This window comes from Lithobates pipiens, unplaced genomic scaffold (genome assembly GCF_037356315.1).
Source record: "Lithobates pipiens isolate NorthernLeopardFrog02 unplaced genomic scaffold, aLitPip1_a1.2 Scaffold_19, whole genome shotgun sequence".
Classification (NCBI taxonomy): Eukaryota; Metazoa; Chordata; class Amphibia; order Anura; family Ranidae; genus Lithobates; species Lithobates pipiens.
The window spans coordinates 431,913,250-431,931,441 of NW_027507764.1; positions in this window are offsets into that span (position 1 = coordinate 431,913,250).

Here is an 18,192-nt window from a genome sequence, read left to right on the forward strand (position 1 = left end):
CATACACTGTCACTGCTCACCATCCTCGTGGCCTCCTCAGCCTGCCCCTACAGAGCTGACAGAATAACTGCCCCAGTGTGGCTCCTGTCCCCAAGCACACCAGCACAAGCAGGGCATGGCATCGGAGCACCACTGGTTCTGAGAAAAAAGCACAGGAAGAAGCCATGGAGGAAGAAGAAGAAGAGGAGGGGGTGGAGGAGAGAGGTGTGTCACAACCAGTAGTAGCATTTTGGAGGCGTTGTAGAAGAACAACCTCCAACACTACTGCACCTTGTCCTGCATGCTTCCCAGCTGTCAGAAGAGTCACCCAGTGCGCCGTGAAAGATAGGTAACATCGCTGTCCATGTTTGCTGGACCATGAGTCAGCGGTAATATGCACCTTACCGTTGACCGCCCTGTCCAGCGAGGCACGGACATTGCCTTCCACATGCCGGTAGAGAGCCAGAATGACCTTCCATGAGAAAAAGTGGCGTTCGGGAACCTACCACTGAGGATCCGCACATTGCACAAACTCACAGAAGGGGGCCGAGTCTACCAACTGAAAAGGCAGCAGTTGAAGTGCTAGCAATTTAGCCAAGCTAGCATTCAACCGCTGGGCATGTGAATGGCTGGGAGTGAACTTCTTTCAACGGTCCAGCAACTGGGGCAGGGAAATTTGCCTGGTACAATCGGACGTTGGTGTACTGCTAGCAGATTGTCCACAAGTACTTGGCTGTGACACACCTAATTCTACACCTTTATTCCTCTCAGTGCAGGTTTCAGAGAGGACTGAAGATATAGTGGGGTTGGAGATCCCAGCTGATGAGGAGCAAGGAGAGGTCCGCTTTGTTCTTTGGTGTGGGTCCTTAAAGGCATGCTTGCCAACGAACTGCATGGCAGGTCAACATATGTCTGGTCAAGCATGTGGTGCCCAAGCAGCTGATGTTTTGGCCATGCGAGATACGCTTGAGACATATGATGCAAATAGCAGCAGTGCGATCTGATGCACTCATCTCAAAAAAGGCCCACATCAAAGAACTTTTGGAATAACGCACAGAAGCAGCGGCCTGCACAGGCGGAGCTCTGCGGTGTGATTCAGTCAGTGTGCTGCCCTTAAGCTGGCCCCTGGAGGGCATCCTGCCTCATTGGAGATGTGCCTCCTCCTCTCTCCTATCAGGCACCCATGTGGAGTAAGTGACCTCATCATCCCCTCCCTCCTCATCACTGGAGCAAACTTGGCAGTATGCTGCAGCTGGAACATGACTGCCAGATTTCTGTCCTTCTTGGGCATCCCCTCTCTCTGGGCTCACGCTAATGCCTTCCTCTAGCTGAGTATCATCAGAGCCTTCAAAACGCTGGGCATCCTCCTGGAGCATGTACCAAACACTGTGCTCAAACAGTTCGGGGGACTCCTCAGGAGGACATAGTGGGTCTAGGGAAGGAGTGACTGATGCCATTGAGACAAGGGAAGAGGACGCTATGGCAGCTGCTTTGCCAGTACCCTGAGCCTGGGTGAGAGAGGATGAGGAGGGCTTGGTCATCCACTCTACTAAGTCTTCGGCATGTTGTGGCTCAACACGTCCAGCTGCCGAAAATAAGGACAAGCATGTGCCATGGCCACGTGCTGATGACGATGCACTGCATCCACGACCAGCACTGTTGCCTCTAGACACAGAGCCTGCTTGGCCTCTTTTATTGGCTCGTGACTGTCTGCCTCTCCTTGTTGGCCTTCCAGACATACTAATGGCCTGCAGGGAGATGAGAATACCTAGCTTTAGGTGCACACTGAGCAGATGACACAGTACACCGACTGTAACTGCTGCAGCTGCCTGTGGTATAGGACTAGAACAACACAAGCAATTGGGATAGCTTCAGGTGTACACTGTGCAAGTGGCACAATACAATGACTGTAACTGCTACAGCTGCCTGTGGTATAGGACTAGAACAACACCAGCAATTGGGATAGCTTCAGGTGTACACTGTGCAGGTGGCACAATATAACAACTGCAACTGCTGCAGCTGCCTGTGGTATAAGACTAGAACAACACCAGCAATTGGGGTAGCTTCAGGTGTACACTGTGCAGGGGGCACAATACACCGACTGTAATTGCACTAGGTTCAAAATAAATTTAGACACTGTCTCTGAGCTGCCCACAACACACTATGCAGCCTTATATAGTGTGGGGAGTGGGGAGTGTACTAAACCCCCTGAGCCATAATTGGCCACAGGCATCCTGCCTGTGGCCAATTATGGCTCTCCTCACTTCCTGCGCTGTGATTTGCCAAGCATGCGGGTCATAGTGCATGCTTGGCCAATCATCAGCCAGCAATGCACTGCGATTCCACAGTGCATTATGGGTCATGAGCGGCACTCAAATATGGAACGAACGGCCCATAATGTTTGGAATTCGCTGAACGGGCAAACAGCTGGTGTTCGAGTCGAACATGCGTTCAACTCAAACACCCAGCCCATATTGTGAAAAAATTATGGGCGTGTGGGGGGATCAATAATATTGGGGGCAGTTTTTCCCCGAAGTGAAGGTGCACCTTTCAAGATGATCTTAGGACGTTTTGGAAGAATAGTATCCAGAATATGGTCATTTTTAAGAATACCCCAATGACGATTAAAAATATTCTTTATATCTTTGTGTTGAACAGAAAAAGTCGTGAGCCTAGAACACTTGTAGGCATCATTGGATTCATGTGGAGGTTTTGGTATAAGGAGAGAGTTCCTATCCACCAATGCCACCTTGTGTAATTCATAGTTTAATGATATTTCATTATCGCCCTTTTCAATAAACCTTTGTTTAAGAATAGAAGCCTGAACAAAAATAAATGTCAACATCTGTACAATTTCTACGCAGTCTAAGGAATTGGCTGCGCGGAAGGGATTCAAGCCATGATCAATGATGGCAACTATCTATAGAAATAAAACTATTGCATTCAGTATTCTTAAAGGGAATCTGAAATTTGAATTTTCCTGAAGCTATTTCTATTTCAAGATCTAAAAATGTATTTTTGAAGAACTAAATTCATATGACAATGAGATGCCACGATCGTTGTCATTAAGGCCGCGTACACACGGGCGGACTGTCCGCCCAACTAGGTTCGTCAAACAGTTTGACAAACAGTCCGTTCAAAATTAGCATGAACGGACTTGACCACACACGACGAACGAACAGTCCGCTGAAAACTTGCGCGATGACGTGAACGGCACGTACGACGGGACGAGAAATTCGGCGTCCGATACACTGCAATGCAACCTTCGCCGTGTAAATTCTTTCTGAGCATGCGCGAGACTTAGTTTGCCGAACAAGCCTACACACGAGCGGACTGTCCGCTCAAACCAAGTTTCAGCGGACAGTCTTACGGAAATTCCGAAAAACTTTGTTCGTCAGACTGTCCGCTGAAACTGTCCGCTGAAGCCCACACACGAGCGGACTGTCCGCTGAAACACTGTTCAGCGGACAAAGTTGGACGAACAGTCTGCCCGTGTGTACGCGGCCTTAGACAAATGAAAAAGTCCCCCCATAGCAACACCCTTTTGTTGCAAAAATAACTTCTGGTCAAACCAAAAATATTCCCTTTGTTGGCACGTCAAAGAATCGTCACGGAGAAAATGTGTGACTGCCTCTATACTTCTAGCGTGAGGTATAGAAGTATATAAGGAGGCTACATCTGCGGTGGCCATTATCAAATCTCCACGTATCTTTACTCTCTCTAGAAGTCTGAGGGTATCAGTGGTATCCTTCAAATACGAAGGAGTGCGTTTCACAAGAGGTTGGAGATAGAAGTCTATCTAATGACCAATTTCGAGATGTAACTGAATCGATCCCGCTTATAATTGGACGTCCAGGGGGATGTAAAGAATCCTTATGGAGTTTAAGTAAATGGTACATAATAGGGATCCTAGGTGCAATTGGTACCAAATAAGCCATCTCTTATTTAAAATATGCGAGTTGAAACCTTTTAAAATCAATTTGGCCAAATCCTTTTTGAATGAACTAGTAGGGTTATTGGGCAATTCTCGATAAGTATCCTGATCACTGAGTAACCATTACATCTCTTTAACATAGTCGGATATATCTTGTACGATGATACCTCCGCCCTTCTCTGCCATGCGGACTACTAAGTCCTTCCTATCACAGGGTGACTTAAAACATAGGGAAGAATTGATTGTAAGTTTTCTTAGGAGGTAGTTTAGCTAGATCCATCAAAACCAAATCCCTAAACATAATGACAGCTGGAGCAGCTGGTACAGGTGGGCTAAAAAAAGAGGGGTTAGATAGCCCAGAGTGTACCGTAACTGAGGTTGCAGCTCTTTCAAACTCATGTGAAGAGGTAGAAGCAATATACTGTTGGATATTGATTTTATGAAATACCTTTATAGATATTCACAAGTTTGTGAGGAAAATCAATATCCAATGGTATATTGCTTCTACCTCTTCACATGAGTTTGAAAGCGTGATCAGGATACTTATCGAGAATTGCCCAATAACCCCAATAACCCCACTAGTTCATTCAAAAATGAATTGGGCAAACTGATTTTAAAAGGTTTTAACTTGCATATTTTAAATAAGATACACATGACCTCCACTACACATGACCTCCCCATGCCCCCATGCTTCCCAGGCTTTACAGCAACTCCTGAAAGCCTAGGAACACAAAAAAAAACAGGATGGTGAGCAGAGATGGCAGTGGCGTGATCTGATCCCTGACTTCTCCATCATAAATTGATATGCACTCCGCTCTTTGCACTTCCAGATTCACAGCTCTCAGATCCTCCCTGGCTATGTCCAGAAAAAACAGCGGATAGAGGGCTCTTTGTACTTGATCTGCCTAGCACAGTACAGGGGAGACACCAGAAGTCTAATAGACCTCCAGTGTCTCCATAAAGAGTAGTTACTTGCACAATGCTATAGCTGTAAACCCTCTTGTAATAGGAATACAGTCAGGTATAAAACAAAGGTGGAAAAAAAAAAATACTAAACGACCTCCACCCATTTGGACAGGCACACACAAAAAAAAAAAAAAAAAAAAAAAAATCAGAAAGAAAAATCACCTAAGACACATATATGTACATAAATGCAGACTGTGCAACACATAATATGTGTCATAGCACAAGGGTGACTGGACCATTGTCCCTCCAAATCTACGAATTCAGTTTTGTGGTCAATGAACCTTTTCCCAGTATTACCATTGTCCACATGTTCAATTTTTGGTGACCAAATGTGACCACTTTTCTGTTTGTAAGGAGAGAGCAATTGCCTATGAAATAAAGTAATTATACACATTTTCCTAACTATTTAAATAAGCCCAAACATCCCACAACAGAAACAATATGTAATATTATTATCAGATTTAAGGTTATGACAACTACTGAGGCTTGTATTACAAAAACCAAGCATTTCCTACACTCTTGCGAAATACCTGTCTGGTTAAAGACTGTCACACCCATATTTAACATTTGGTTGTAAGTATGACAAGAAAAAACACATTGATGCAAAACTATTTTATACATATTATTCAACATTTGCCAGAAGACTATGAATAAATCCTACTCCCTGAAATGCAATGAACGATATTTTTTTAAGAGCTACTGCATTTTTTTTCAATATACATGCAAAAGAAATTAGTTTTATATAAATATTCTTATACGGCTTTCACACCGAGCTGTTAGGGGTGTTGGCAGATTTGCAGTGCATTTCGGCCGAGAAAGCGCTAAAACTACCCGCAATAGCGATGTTTTGCCAGCGGTATAGCCACTCTGCCCCATTGATTTTAATGGGCAGGAGCGCTGAAGGAGCAGTAAACACACCACTCCTTCACCGCTCCAAAGAAGCTGCTGGCAGGACGTTTCCTGATGCCCTGACAGTGCACCGCTCCAGTGTGAAAGCCTGTGACAATGACAATGGAGCAGCAGTTTGAGGACAGATTGCAGGCTCTATTTTTTACGCTATAGCGCCTGCAATACGCCCTCAGTGTGAAAGGGGCCTTATGGGTGAGTGTTAGATTTTAGAACAAGCTCTCTAAATCTACTGAACAGGTCAAATCTTGTTATAACTGCTAGCATCTTGCAACTACTGTTCCCCCCGCTGCAGTCCAATTTACATTTACATTATGATATGCAGCTTTTAAAAATGCGTATATTACATATCTCATGTAAGCACCACTCCTTAGGGACATACCAATTTCTAAAATGCGCTTTCCAGTCAGACTCCCTGCTAATTTGTTCAGTTCTTTATTTAGATACTCCTGTAGTGCACCAGTCCAATTCAGTCCTTTTGTCTGTAATCTGGTGATCCTGGAACACACCTGCAGATGATGCTGGAACACCCTCCCTGTTGCCTAATCCACAACAAGCTTATTTAAAAAAAAAACGTTAGCAAAGCTACAGCCTTCACAGCCACCAATGAGTTTCCTGCCTTTGGAATTTGAACGTGATTGGTAATCTGTGAAGCAAAGAAAAAGAAGAAATTACACGGCTCCGGCAGTACACTCCTACTACCCTCATATGAACCCATTTATGAATATTCTGCAGGGAATTATATATAACAATGATCAATTGGAAGGATACCCAAACATTGCAACATACTTTACAGTATGTTGTTGTTTTACAGCCCCTATTTTGTGGAATATAAAGTAATTGTGCAGTAAAATCTGCTAATTCATATAATATCTACCTTTCTTGCAAACATAAAAAGAACATGTTCAACAGGGATAAATCACTATGAAGAAAAATTAGTACATTGGCAAAGTGAGTTTGCATTAATGCCTGCCTAGATGTGCACAAAACCAGTGATCAAGATCCACTTACTGATCTGCTAACGTGTGCACTAGGGTTTTTCATTTTTCCAAAGATGTGATTTTCATATGACTTTGCTTACGCCCCGAGTCTCAGTGATGTAAAAGATATATATGCCAAATTTCAAGAAGATTGGAAAATATTTAGGGGTTGCACACATTGATCACTTTTATCAAAGCAAAGTCTGTGGGCTTCACTTGATAAGAAGTCATATACAACAATGCTGGATGAAGAAAGTCTCATTCAAGTTTTTCTAGAAGAACAAGTGAAAATGGTTAACTACATCCAAAATGTCCTAAAAGACGGAAGTCATCCAAGAGAAGACTAAAAAGAGTTATTACAAATCTCACTCCTGTACCTAAGAGGTTGGTCTAAAAACAACTTCAGATGGATAGCAAAGGCAATATATGCACTTAAAATTGTCCTCTTCACTAAACGGTTGAATATTCCTCAAAGACAATTGGAAGGAATGAAACGGGTTGCACTTTTTGTCAGCCTCATATATGTTCGCTTTTGGCATGAGGCAATTGTAAGTCGATGGGCTCCAAAGAATGATTTGGATATGCTACAGCTTTTGAGCACTTACCCAGATGCAGGACGTCAAAAAAATGTGCTCTCACAATTGCTAAGAGACACCTTTGGTATCTGTCAGAAACAAATGTAGGATTGGCTTTTTTGGAAGAACATATTACTCAGACTGTTACAGAAATAAACGTATTTGGTTCGGATGATGTCAAGTGTGTGTGGCGGCAATCAAGTGAGGAGTACAAAGACAAGTGTGCCTTGCCTACATTCAAGCATGGTGGTGCAAATGTCATGGTCTGGGGCTGCATGAGTGCTGCCAGCACTGGGGAGCTACAGTTCATTGAATCATGGCACCATGAATGCCAACATGTACTGTGACATACTGAAGCAGAGCATGATCCCACTCTCTTTGGAGACTGGGCCGCAGGGCAGTGTTCCAATATAACAACCCCAAACACACCTCCAAGACAACCACTACCCTCAGCTTCTTTAGCAAGGCAAAGGTGATGGACTGGCCAAGCAGGTCTTCAGACCTAAACCCTATTGAGCATCTGTGGGACATCCTCAAATGAAAGGTGGAGGAGTACAAGGTCTCTAACATTCACCAGCCCCGTGATGTGAGTGGAAGAGGACTCCGGTGGCAACCTGTGAAGCTCCATGCCCAAGAGGGTTAAGGTAGTGCAGGAAAATAATGGTGGCCACACAAAATATTGACACTTTGGGCTCAATTTGGACATGTTCATTTAGGGGTGTACTCACTTTTGTTGCCAGCAGGTTTAGACATTAATGGCTGTGTGTTGAGTTATTTTCAAGGGACAGGAAATTGACACTGTTATATTAGCTGAACACTCACTACTTTTCATTGTAGCAAACTGTAATTTCTTCAGTGTTGTCACATGAAAAGATCTAACAAAATATTTACAAAAATGTGAAGTGTGTACTCACTTTTGTGAGATACTGTAGCTGTATCACATTTGGAAAACATGGATTTTTAGGCTGTATCTGCACTATGCACAAGCGGTTATGGGTGTGTAGATGGCTACTTTGGACGTAAAGCAATGATTTGCAAGGCTCTGTTCAATGTCCTGAAATGAGGAATAATTCTGGTATTGTTGGCATATGTGAGGGGTCAATTCACTAATGTTTATCACATGCAAAAGTTGTGTTTTGTGTGAAATGTTTGCATGTACTATTTGAAATGTGAATAACTACAGTTAAATACTGCATTTGCAAAAAAATGCATTATTACCTTAGGCCCCTGTCACACTGCCGGCGTCAGTGGTAAAGCAGTGCTATTCGGCCACTAGCGGGGCAGTTTTAACCCCCACCAGCGGCTGAGAAAGGGTTAAAAACCCTTGCCACGAAAGGGTTAAAACCGCCACAAAGCGCTGCTACAGTAGCGCTATACTGGTGGTATAGCTGCACTGTCCCATTGATTTCAATGGGCAGGAGCGGTGAAGTAGCGGTGTATACACCGCTCCTTCACCATTTCAAAGATACTGCTGGCAGGACTTTTTTTTAGCATCCTGCCAGCGCACCGCTCCACAGCAGAGGCTGTTTCAGGGAGGTTTGCATGCACTATTTTTTGCCTGCAAAGTGCCCCAGTGTGAAAGGGGCCTAAATGTCAATTCACAAATAAAAAAAGACATTTGTTAGTTATCTCATGGTCTAGTCACTCGGTATTTAATGAATATGCAAATTAGAACTGCTCCAGCCCAGGGCTACTAATGGTTGTCAAGGAGCCAGCACCTGTCGACATCCTAACAACCAGTTACCAACTTGGGTCATTCAACTGTCAGCCGGAGATTCCGCTGATAGGAACTGTGGGGGAACCGCCACCCCATTTTTTAACTCTGTCCCTGCCCCTTTGTTTGAATTTAAAAGTCAGGTGGGAATCTATGAGCCAGGGATGGGGCGATTGGGGGTGTTGTTAAGACATCGGTGGGTTTTCTACTTCCCACTGCAGCTGGAGATCCAGTCTGCAATAAAATAGTAAAATGACGTGTTCAATAATGCAAAATAAAAAATATCAATGCTTTTATTAATTAACATATGTTTTTTAAATGAATTGACTACTCCTGAGATGAATACCGCATGAGTTATTTTAAGACAAAACTTCATGTGGCGTTTATCTGATAGTGAGTTGACCCCAGAATGAGACATTTGAATATTTTAGTTCTAAGGACTTCGCTGTGCTGTGGACTGGTTGGTTGCTTCAGTCACCTTAACATTAAAGTGGCTGTGAACCCTAGCAAAAAAAACGAAACCCTGCAAGACAAAGGCAAAATGAGCTAGTATGCATAGCATACTAGCTCATTACGTATTACTAACCTTAGATCGAAGCCCCCACAGCAGACCTCGTTCAACACTCCAGTCAGTGACATCGCTCCCGGGAGTTACTTCCGGGTATCACGGGCTCTGGCCCTGTGAATGGCCAGAGCTGTGATGACGTCACTCCTGCGCGCGGGAGCCGCTGGTTACGGCACAGTCTAACTGAAGCAACAGTACGTACGTGCCGTTGCTTCAGTGCGCATGTGCCAATGACATATTTACTAAACCTCAATCAAGGGTAGCTACAGGTAAGCCTTATTATAGACTTACATGTAGCAAAAAGTATGTTGTAAGGGTTTACAACCACTTTAATGATTATATTTTCTCACTGAAGTATTGCAAAAGTTGTAAAGTAAGAACTTTATATTGTGTTCTTGCCAATTCCATAAGTCGGCTCTTTTTTTCACTTTCCCCCTAGCTACAAAGTAAAGAGTATACAGAAAACAGACGGTTTCCATGGGAACACCATGACTCACAGCCACACCTGTGATTACAGTATCTGCAGGTTAGTGCAATGCATGTTTAATGTCCTGAGCATGTCTTTATACGGCAGTACAAAGGTTCTTTTAATTACTTTTTGTTATCTGTATGCTTTGTTGCAGCTGAAAACAATAAAGATAGCTATTGATATATCTGGAAAGAAAATAAGAAAGGCATGTATTAGAAGGCATTTTATGAACACACTGGCAAGTGCATGTGATCTAGAGTAAGGCTAGTCATACCTTATGTATTTTTCTTTCCTTCAACCACAGGCTGAAGGAAAGAAAAATCGCTCGATTTCCCCATGGGCACAGGTGGGGTTGATTTACTAAAACTAGACAGTGCTAAATCTGGTGTAGCTGTGCATGGCAGCCAATCAGCTTCTAACTTAAAGAGGGATTCCACCTACAAAATAAATATTAAAAGCCATCAGCTATAAATACTACAGCTGCTGACTTTTAATAAATGGACACTCACCTGTCCCAAGGTCCAGCGATGTTGGCAGCCGAGACCGATCGATCTCTCGGCTGCTGCCGCCGCCATTCTCAGTGAGGGAATCAGGAAGTGAAGCATTGTGTCTTCACTTCCCGGTTCCCTACTGCGCATGCTCGAGTCACGCGGTGCAATGGGAATGGTCCGCGCTGTCTCTGGGACCCGTGGGTGTCCCAGCAGACAGTGTGACGGGACAGGAAGAGGCATAGACTCCCTCCCCTATGTCTTAGACAGGTATCTGCACCCCCCTCCCCCCTGAAAGGTGTCAACTGTGACACCGGAAGGGGGAGGATTTCTGATGAGCGGAAGTTCCACTTTAGGGTGGAACCCCACTTTAAGCGTGTTCAATTAAGCTTTGATAAAAAAAACTGGAAGCTGATTGGTTTCTATGCAGGAGCTGCACCCGATTTTGCACTCTCCAGTTTTAGTAAATCCACTCCACTCAGTGTTGATGGGAGAATCCTAGGTTTCCCTGCCACCAAAATACAATGATCACTGCTGCCAGTTATAACCAGTAGCATTGATCATACCAAAAAAAAAAAAAAAAAAGACAGACTGGTTGTACTGAAGTTGATCGATCGCCTTCAGTACAACCAGCCTGCAAATAGATGAATCAAAATCCGTCCAGTTCCTGCTGAACTGGTTGAATTTGGATCTATCTATGACAGGCTGAAGAACTAAAACCTTTGACAGTGCTGTTCAGTAGTGATGGACGAACTTCCGACGGGACGTTTCGCGAACGCGAAACGCGAACGGACACAAACGTTCGCGAAAACGACCGTTCGCCGCGGGCTCCATTGACTTCAATGGGAGGCGAATTTCGCAAACCTTTAGGTCGAATTTGCGGCCACGGGGTAATTATTAGGGGGTAGCACGTAGTCCCACCACCTGGACAATAGCATAATACATGTATGAGGTGAATTTGGGATCGATAACTACAAGCATTTTTTTTTTATTTGGGAAATTGTTCTGACAATTCAGGACTATGGAGCTAATGAAGGCAATGGAGGAGAGGGAAGGTCAGGGACCAGGGTAGGCAAACAAGAGGGTGCAGGAGATACAGAGCACTGACAGCAGCACCGTAATACAGAGCACTGACATCAGCACCGTGACATACAGCGCTGACAGCAGCTCCGTGACATACAGCGCTGACAGCAGCTCCGTGACATACAGCGCTGACAGCAGCTCCGTGACATACAGCGCTGACAGCAGCTCCGTGACATACAGCGCTGACAGCAGCTCCGTGACATACAGCGCTGACAGCAGCACCGTGACATACAGCGCTGACAGCAGCTCCGTGACATACAGCGCTGACAGCAGCTCCGTGACATACAGCGCTGACAGCAGCTCCGTGACATACAGCACTGACAGCAGCTCCGTGACATACAGCGCTGACAGCAGCTCCGTGACATACAGCGCTGACAGCAGCACCGTGACATACAGCGCTGACAGCAGCTCCGTGACATACAGCGCTGACAGCAGCTCCGTGACATACAGCGCTGACAGCAGCTCCGTGACATACAGCGCTGACAGCAGCTCCGTGACATACAGCGCTGACAGCAGCTCCGTGACATACAGCGCTGACAGCAGCTCCGTGACATACAGCGCTGACAGCAGCTCCGTGACATACAGCGCTGACAGCAGCTCCGTGACATACAGCGCTGACAGCAGCTCCGTGACATACAGCGCTGACAGCAGCTCCGTGACATACAGCGCTGACAGCAGCTCCGTGACATACAGCGCTGACAGCAGCTCCGTGACATACAGCGCTGACAGCAGCACCGTGACATACAGCGCTGACAGCAGCTCCGTGACATACAGCGCTGACAGCAGCTCCGTGACATACAGCGCTGACAGCAGCTCCGTGACATACAGCACTGACAGCAGCTCCGTGACATACAGCGCTGACAGCAGCTCCGTGACATACAGCGCTGACAGCAGCACCGTGACATACAGCGCTGACAGCAGCTCCGTGACATACAGCGCTGACAGCAGCTCCGTGACATACAGCGCTGACAGCAGCTCCGTGACATACAGCGCTGACAGCAGCTCCGTGACATACAGCGCTGACAGCAGCTCCGTGACATACAGCGCTGACAGCAGCTCCGTGACATACAGCGCTGACAGCAGCTCCGTGACATACAGCGCTGACAGCAGCTCCGTGACATACAGCGCTGACAGCAGCTCCGTGACATACAGCGCTGACAGCAGCTCCGTGACATACAGCGCTGACAGCAGCACCGTAAGCAGCCCCAGGAGGAAGTCAGCACAGCACAGGGATGGTGTGATCCCCTCATAATAAGAACCCCCAGGAGGAAGTCAGCACAGCACAGGGATGGTGGGAGCCCCTCATAATAAGAACACCCAGGAGGAAGTCAGCACAGCACAGGGATGGTGGGAACCCCTCATAATAAGCAGCCCCAGTAGAAATATGACACCGCTCAACCTCTTCAAAGAGGAGGGTAGGGGCATATAGTACGGTGTGCTTTTTTGGGTCAGGGAAGTGAGCCAAATGAATTAAGAAGGTCTGTGTGCTTGATTCCAAAAATTGTTTATAGACATATACATGGTCTACTGATCACATGTGTTGAATTCCTCCGAGATCCATGCCTCATTCATTTTTAGAAATGTGAGGTAGTTAACACTGTGGTGAGCTAGGCGAGTACGCTTATCGGTCACAATCCCCCCTGCTGCGCTGAACGTCCTTTCGGACAGGACACTGGATGAGGGGCAAGCCAACAGTTCGATTGCAAATTGGGCAAGCTCTGGCCAGAGGTCAAGCCTGCCCACCCAGTAGTCTAGGGGTTCATCACTCCTCAGAGCGTCCACATCGGCCGTTAACCCAATGTAGTCGGACACCTGACGGTCTAGGCGTTCCCTGATGCTGGATCCGGATGACACCTGTCGATGGGTCGGCTGAAAGAATGACCTCATATCCGAAGTCACCAACACATCTTCAAACCGGCCTCTTCTTGCAGGCGCTGTTGGATTGGTACCCGCAAATCCTTCTCTGGGAGTGGGAATTGCTCCTCTGCCAGCGCACGCAAAAGCAGAATGCAGCATTTCTCGAAGCAAGGCCTGGAAGTGCTGCATTCTGACAGCCCTCTGCGACGGCGGTAACATTTCCGCCATTTTGTGTTTGTACCGGGGGTCTAAGTACGTTGCCACCCAGTACTGGTCCTTGACCCTCATGCTTTTTATACGGGGGTCCCTATTAAAACACTGGAGCATGAAGGCCCCCATTTGCACTAAAGTGGAAGCGGTGTGGTGGCCTGGCTCCTGCTCATCATCCAGGATAATGTCGTCCTCTTCATTCTCCTCTCCCCATCCTCGCACAACAGGGATCCCAGAAAGGTTTAAAGCATGCTCTTCTTGCTCCTGCTCATCCGCCCCGGCACCATCCTCCTCTGACTCCTCATCAGACTCCTGTTGTTGACTTGTCTCAGATAGAGTAGCCCCCCCTGGGAATTCATCCAGCATTGCGACTTCCTCATCTTCCCGCTCCTGCTCCTCCACAGCCTGATCAATGACACGACGCAATGCACGCTCCAGAAAGAAGGCATAAGGTACCATGTCACTGATGGCGCCATGGCTGCGACTGACCAGTTTGGTGATCTCCTCAAATGGCCGCAGAAGTCTGCATGTGTCGCGCATGAGCAGCCACTGGCGCGGTGAAAAAAAACCCAGCTCCCCAGAACCGTTTCTTTCGCAGAGTTCATACAGGTAGACGTTAACTGCACGTTTCTGCTGGAGCAGCCTATCAAGCATATAGAAGGTTGAGTTCCATCGCGTCGGGCAATCGCAAATAAGACGTCTGACCGGCAGATGGTGTCGCCGCTGAATGTCAGCAAGGCGAGCCATGGCCGTGTAAGATCTTCTGAAATGGGCCGAGATTTTCCTTGCCTGCCGCAAGATGTCCTGGACCCCAGGGTATTTGACAAGGAATCGCTGCACGACCAAGTTTAAGACGTGTGCCATGCACGGCACGTGCGTGATTTTGCCCTGTTTCAATGCGCTAAGCAGATTGGCACCGTTGTCACACACCACTTTACCAACTGTCAAATTGAGCGGTGTTAGCCACTCATCTGCCTGTGAACGCAAAGCTGAAAGGAGTGCCGGGCCAGTGTGGCTCTTTGCTTCCAGGCACAACAGACGCAGCACGGCATGGCAACGTCTCACCTGGCATGTGGAATAGGTTCTGGGGAGCTTGGGCGGTGCAGTGGAAGAGACGCTAGCAGCGGAAAAGGAGGAGGCAGCTGAGGAGGAGAGGGAGGAGGATGGAGTAGGAGGAGGAGAAGAAGAGTCAGGCCTGCATGCAATCCGTGGCGGTAAAACCAAATCTACACGGGTGCCACGGGTTACATGCTTGACGGCCGTCAGAAGGTTCACCCAGTGGGCAGTAAAACTGATATACCTTCCCTGCCCGTGTTTGCTAGACCACGTGTCTGTGGTCAGATGTATCTTGGCACCGACACTGTGTGCCAGAGATACATTCACTTGCCGCTGAACATGGCCATATAGCTCTGGGATGCCCTTCTCTGAGAAATACTTCCTTCCTGGGACCTTCCATTGTGGTGTTCCAATGGCCACAAATTTGCGAAAGGCCTCCGAGTCCACCAGTTTATATGGCAGTAGTTGGCGGGCTATGAGTTCTGACAAGCCAGCCGCCAACCGTTGGGCAAGAGGGTTATCCGGCGTCATCATTTTTTTACGCTCAAACATTAGGCCCACGGAAGCCTGCCTTTTTGCAGAAAAATGTGAGCTTGGCGTGATGGAAGGTGGAGTGGAGGACAATTGTGAGGAGAGAGGAGAAGGAGAAGTAGAAGACGAGGCTGGACGGTGAGAGCCTGCAGTGTGGCTTTGTGTGTTCCGTTGCTCCCACTGGGCTCGGTGATGGCTGCTCATGTGCCTTCTTAAGGCGGTCGTCCCTAGGTGAGTATTGGGCTTACCGCGACTAACGCGTTGACTGCAAAGATTGCAGATGGCAACGCTATTGTCAGCAGCGGACACGTTAAAAAAAGCCCACACTGCGGAGCCATGTGCCGGTGTCCTGGGAGCGCCAGATGTGACCGTACATGGTCGATGACTCGCTCCTGATACATTTGCAGTCTGCTTTGTCCCTGCTGTGCAATGTAAGTCATTGCTGCTTCTCCTCCCTATCTGCTGGTCCATATCTCCCTCTGAACTCCCCTCCTCTTCCTCTCTTGTGGGCACCCACGTGACATCACTAGACACGTCATCATCAACGTCACCTTCCCCACCGCTATAAGTAGAGTAGGCAGCAACACCGGGGACCAACCTCCTCCTTGGGCTGATCTGGGTACTGGCGTCAGACTGCTGAGTAGCGCTTGTTGCTACCTCCTCTTCCTGATCCAATACCAAGAGTGGCTGCGCATCAGAAATGTCCTCTTGATATGGATCGGAAAATAATTCCAGTGACTCAAGCGGAAGGTATGTGGTGGTGGTGGTGGTGGTCGTGTTGTTGGTGGTAGTGTCTTTGGGGGTGCACATAGCAGAGAGTGAAGAAGAGGGTGCAGATCGAGAGGATGAGGAGGGTGCAGAAGAGTAAGGCTGAGCGAGCCACTCAACCAAGTCTGGTGCATCCTTTAAAGTAATTGAACGCACCTTCTGCAACTTCCCACTTTGGCTCAAGCCTGTTGCTCCTGCCCTACCCCTACCACCCCTGCGGAAGGGCCTGCCTCTTCCTCTGCATGTCATTTTTTAAATGACCCTGTGACAAAACTCTTAGTCCCTATACCGCTGAAGGACTGCTGCAGTATAGGTGAGCGGTCAGCAGTGGTGCACGTCAACCCTATCTATTGTGGACCTATAGCGGTCCTTACAGAACAGCAGACTGTACCGCACTCAAGCCTATGTACCGTAGCACCCTATACCAAGTTACCAGTCCTTATAAGAACTTTTGTGGACCAAGCAGGTTGTGTATTAGTGTTTAGCAGACTGTACGTCAGTCCCTATACCGCTGAAGGACTGCTGCAGTATAGGGCAGCGGTCAGCAGTGGTGCACGTCAACCCTATCTATTGTGGACCGATAGCGGTCCTTACAGAACAGCAGACTGTACCGCACTCAAGCCTATGTACCGTAGCACCCTATACCAAGTTACCAGTCCTTATAAGAACTTTTGTGGACCAAGCAGGTTGTGTGTTAGTGTTTAGCAGACTGTGCGTCAGTCCCTATACCGCTGAAGGACTGCTGCAGTATAGGGCAGCGGTCAGCAGTAGTGCACGGCAACCCTATGTATTGTGGACCGATAGCGGTCCTTACAGAACAGCAGACTGTAACGCACTCAGGCCTATGTACCGTAGCACCCTATACCAAGTTACCAGTCCTTATAAGAACTTTTGTGGACCAAGCAGGTTGTGTGTTAGTGATTAGCAGACTGTACGTCAGTCCCTATACCAATGAAGGACTGCTGCAGTATAGGGCAGCGGTCAGCAGTAGTGCACGGCAACCCTATGTATTGTGGACCGATAGCGGTCCTTACAGAACAGCAGACTGTAACGCACTCAGGCCTATGTACCGTAGCACCCTATACCAAGTTACCAGTCCTTATAAAAACTTTTGTGGACCAAGCAGGTTGTGTGTTAGTGTTTAGCAGACTGTGCGTCAGTCCCTATACCGCTGAAGGACTGCTGCAGTATAGGTGAGCGGTCAGCAGTGGTGCACGTCAACCCTATCTATTGTGGACCTATAGCGGTCCTTACAGAACAGCAGACTGTACCGCACTCAAGCCTATGTACCGTAGCACCCTATACCAAGTTACCAGTCCTTATAAGAACTTTTGTGGACCAAGCAGGTTGTGTATTAGTGTTTAGCAGACTGTACGTCAGTCCCTATACCGCTGAAGGACTGCTGCAGTATAGGGCAGCGGTCAGCAGTGGTGCACGTCAACCCTATCTATTGTGGACCGATAGCGGTCCTTACAGAACAGCAGACTGTACCGCACTCAAGCCTATGTACCGTAGCACCCTATACCAAGTTACCAGTCCTTATAAGAACTTTTGTGGAACAAGCAGGTTGTGTGTTAGTGATTAGCAGACTGTACGTCAGTCCCTATACCAATGAAGGACTGCTGCAGTATAGGGCAGCGGTCAGCAGTAGTGCACGGCAACCCTATGTATTGTGGACCGATAGCGGTCCTTACAGAACAGCAGACTGTACTGCACTCAGGCCTATGTACCGTAGCACCCTATACCAAGTTACCAGTCCTTATAAGAACTTTTGTGGACCAAGCAGGTTGTGTGTTAGTGTTTAGCAGACTGTGCGTCAGTCCCTATACCGCTGAAGGACTGCTGCAGTATAGGGCAGCGGTCAGCAGTAGTGCACGGCAACCCTATGTATTGTGGACCGATAGCGGTCCTTACAGAACAGCAGACTGTAACGCACTCAGGCCTATGTACCGTAGCACCCTATACCAAGTTACCAGTCCTTATAAGAACTTTTGTGGACCAAGCAGGTTGTGTGTTAGTGATTAGCAGACTGTACGTCAGTCCCTATACCAATGAAGGACTGCTGCAGTATAGGGCAGCGGTCAGCAGTAGTGCACGGCAACCCTATGTAT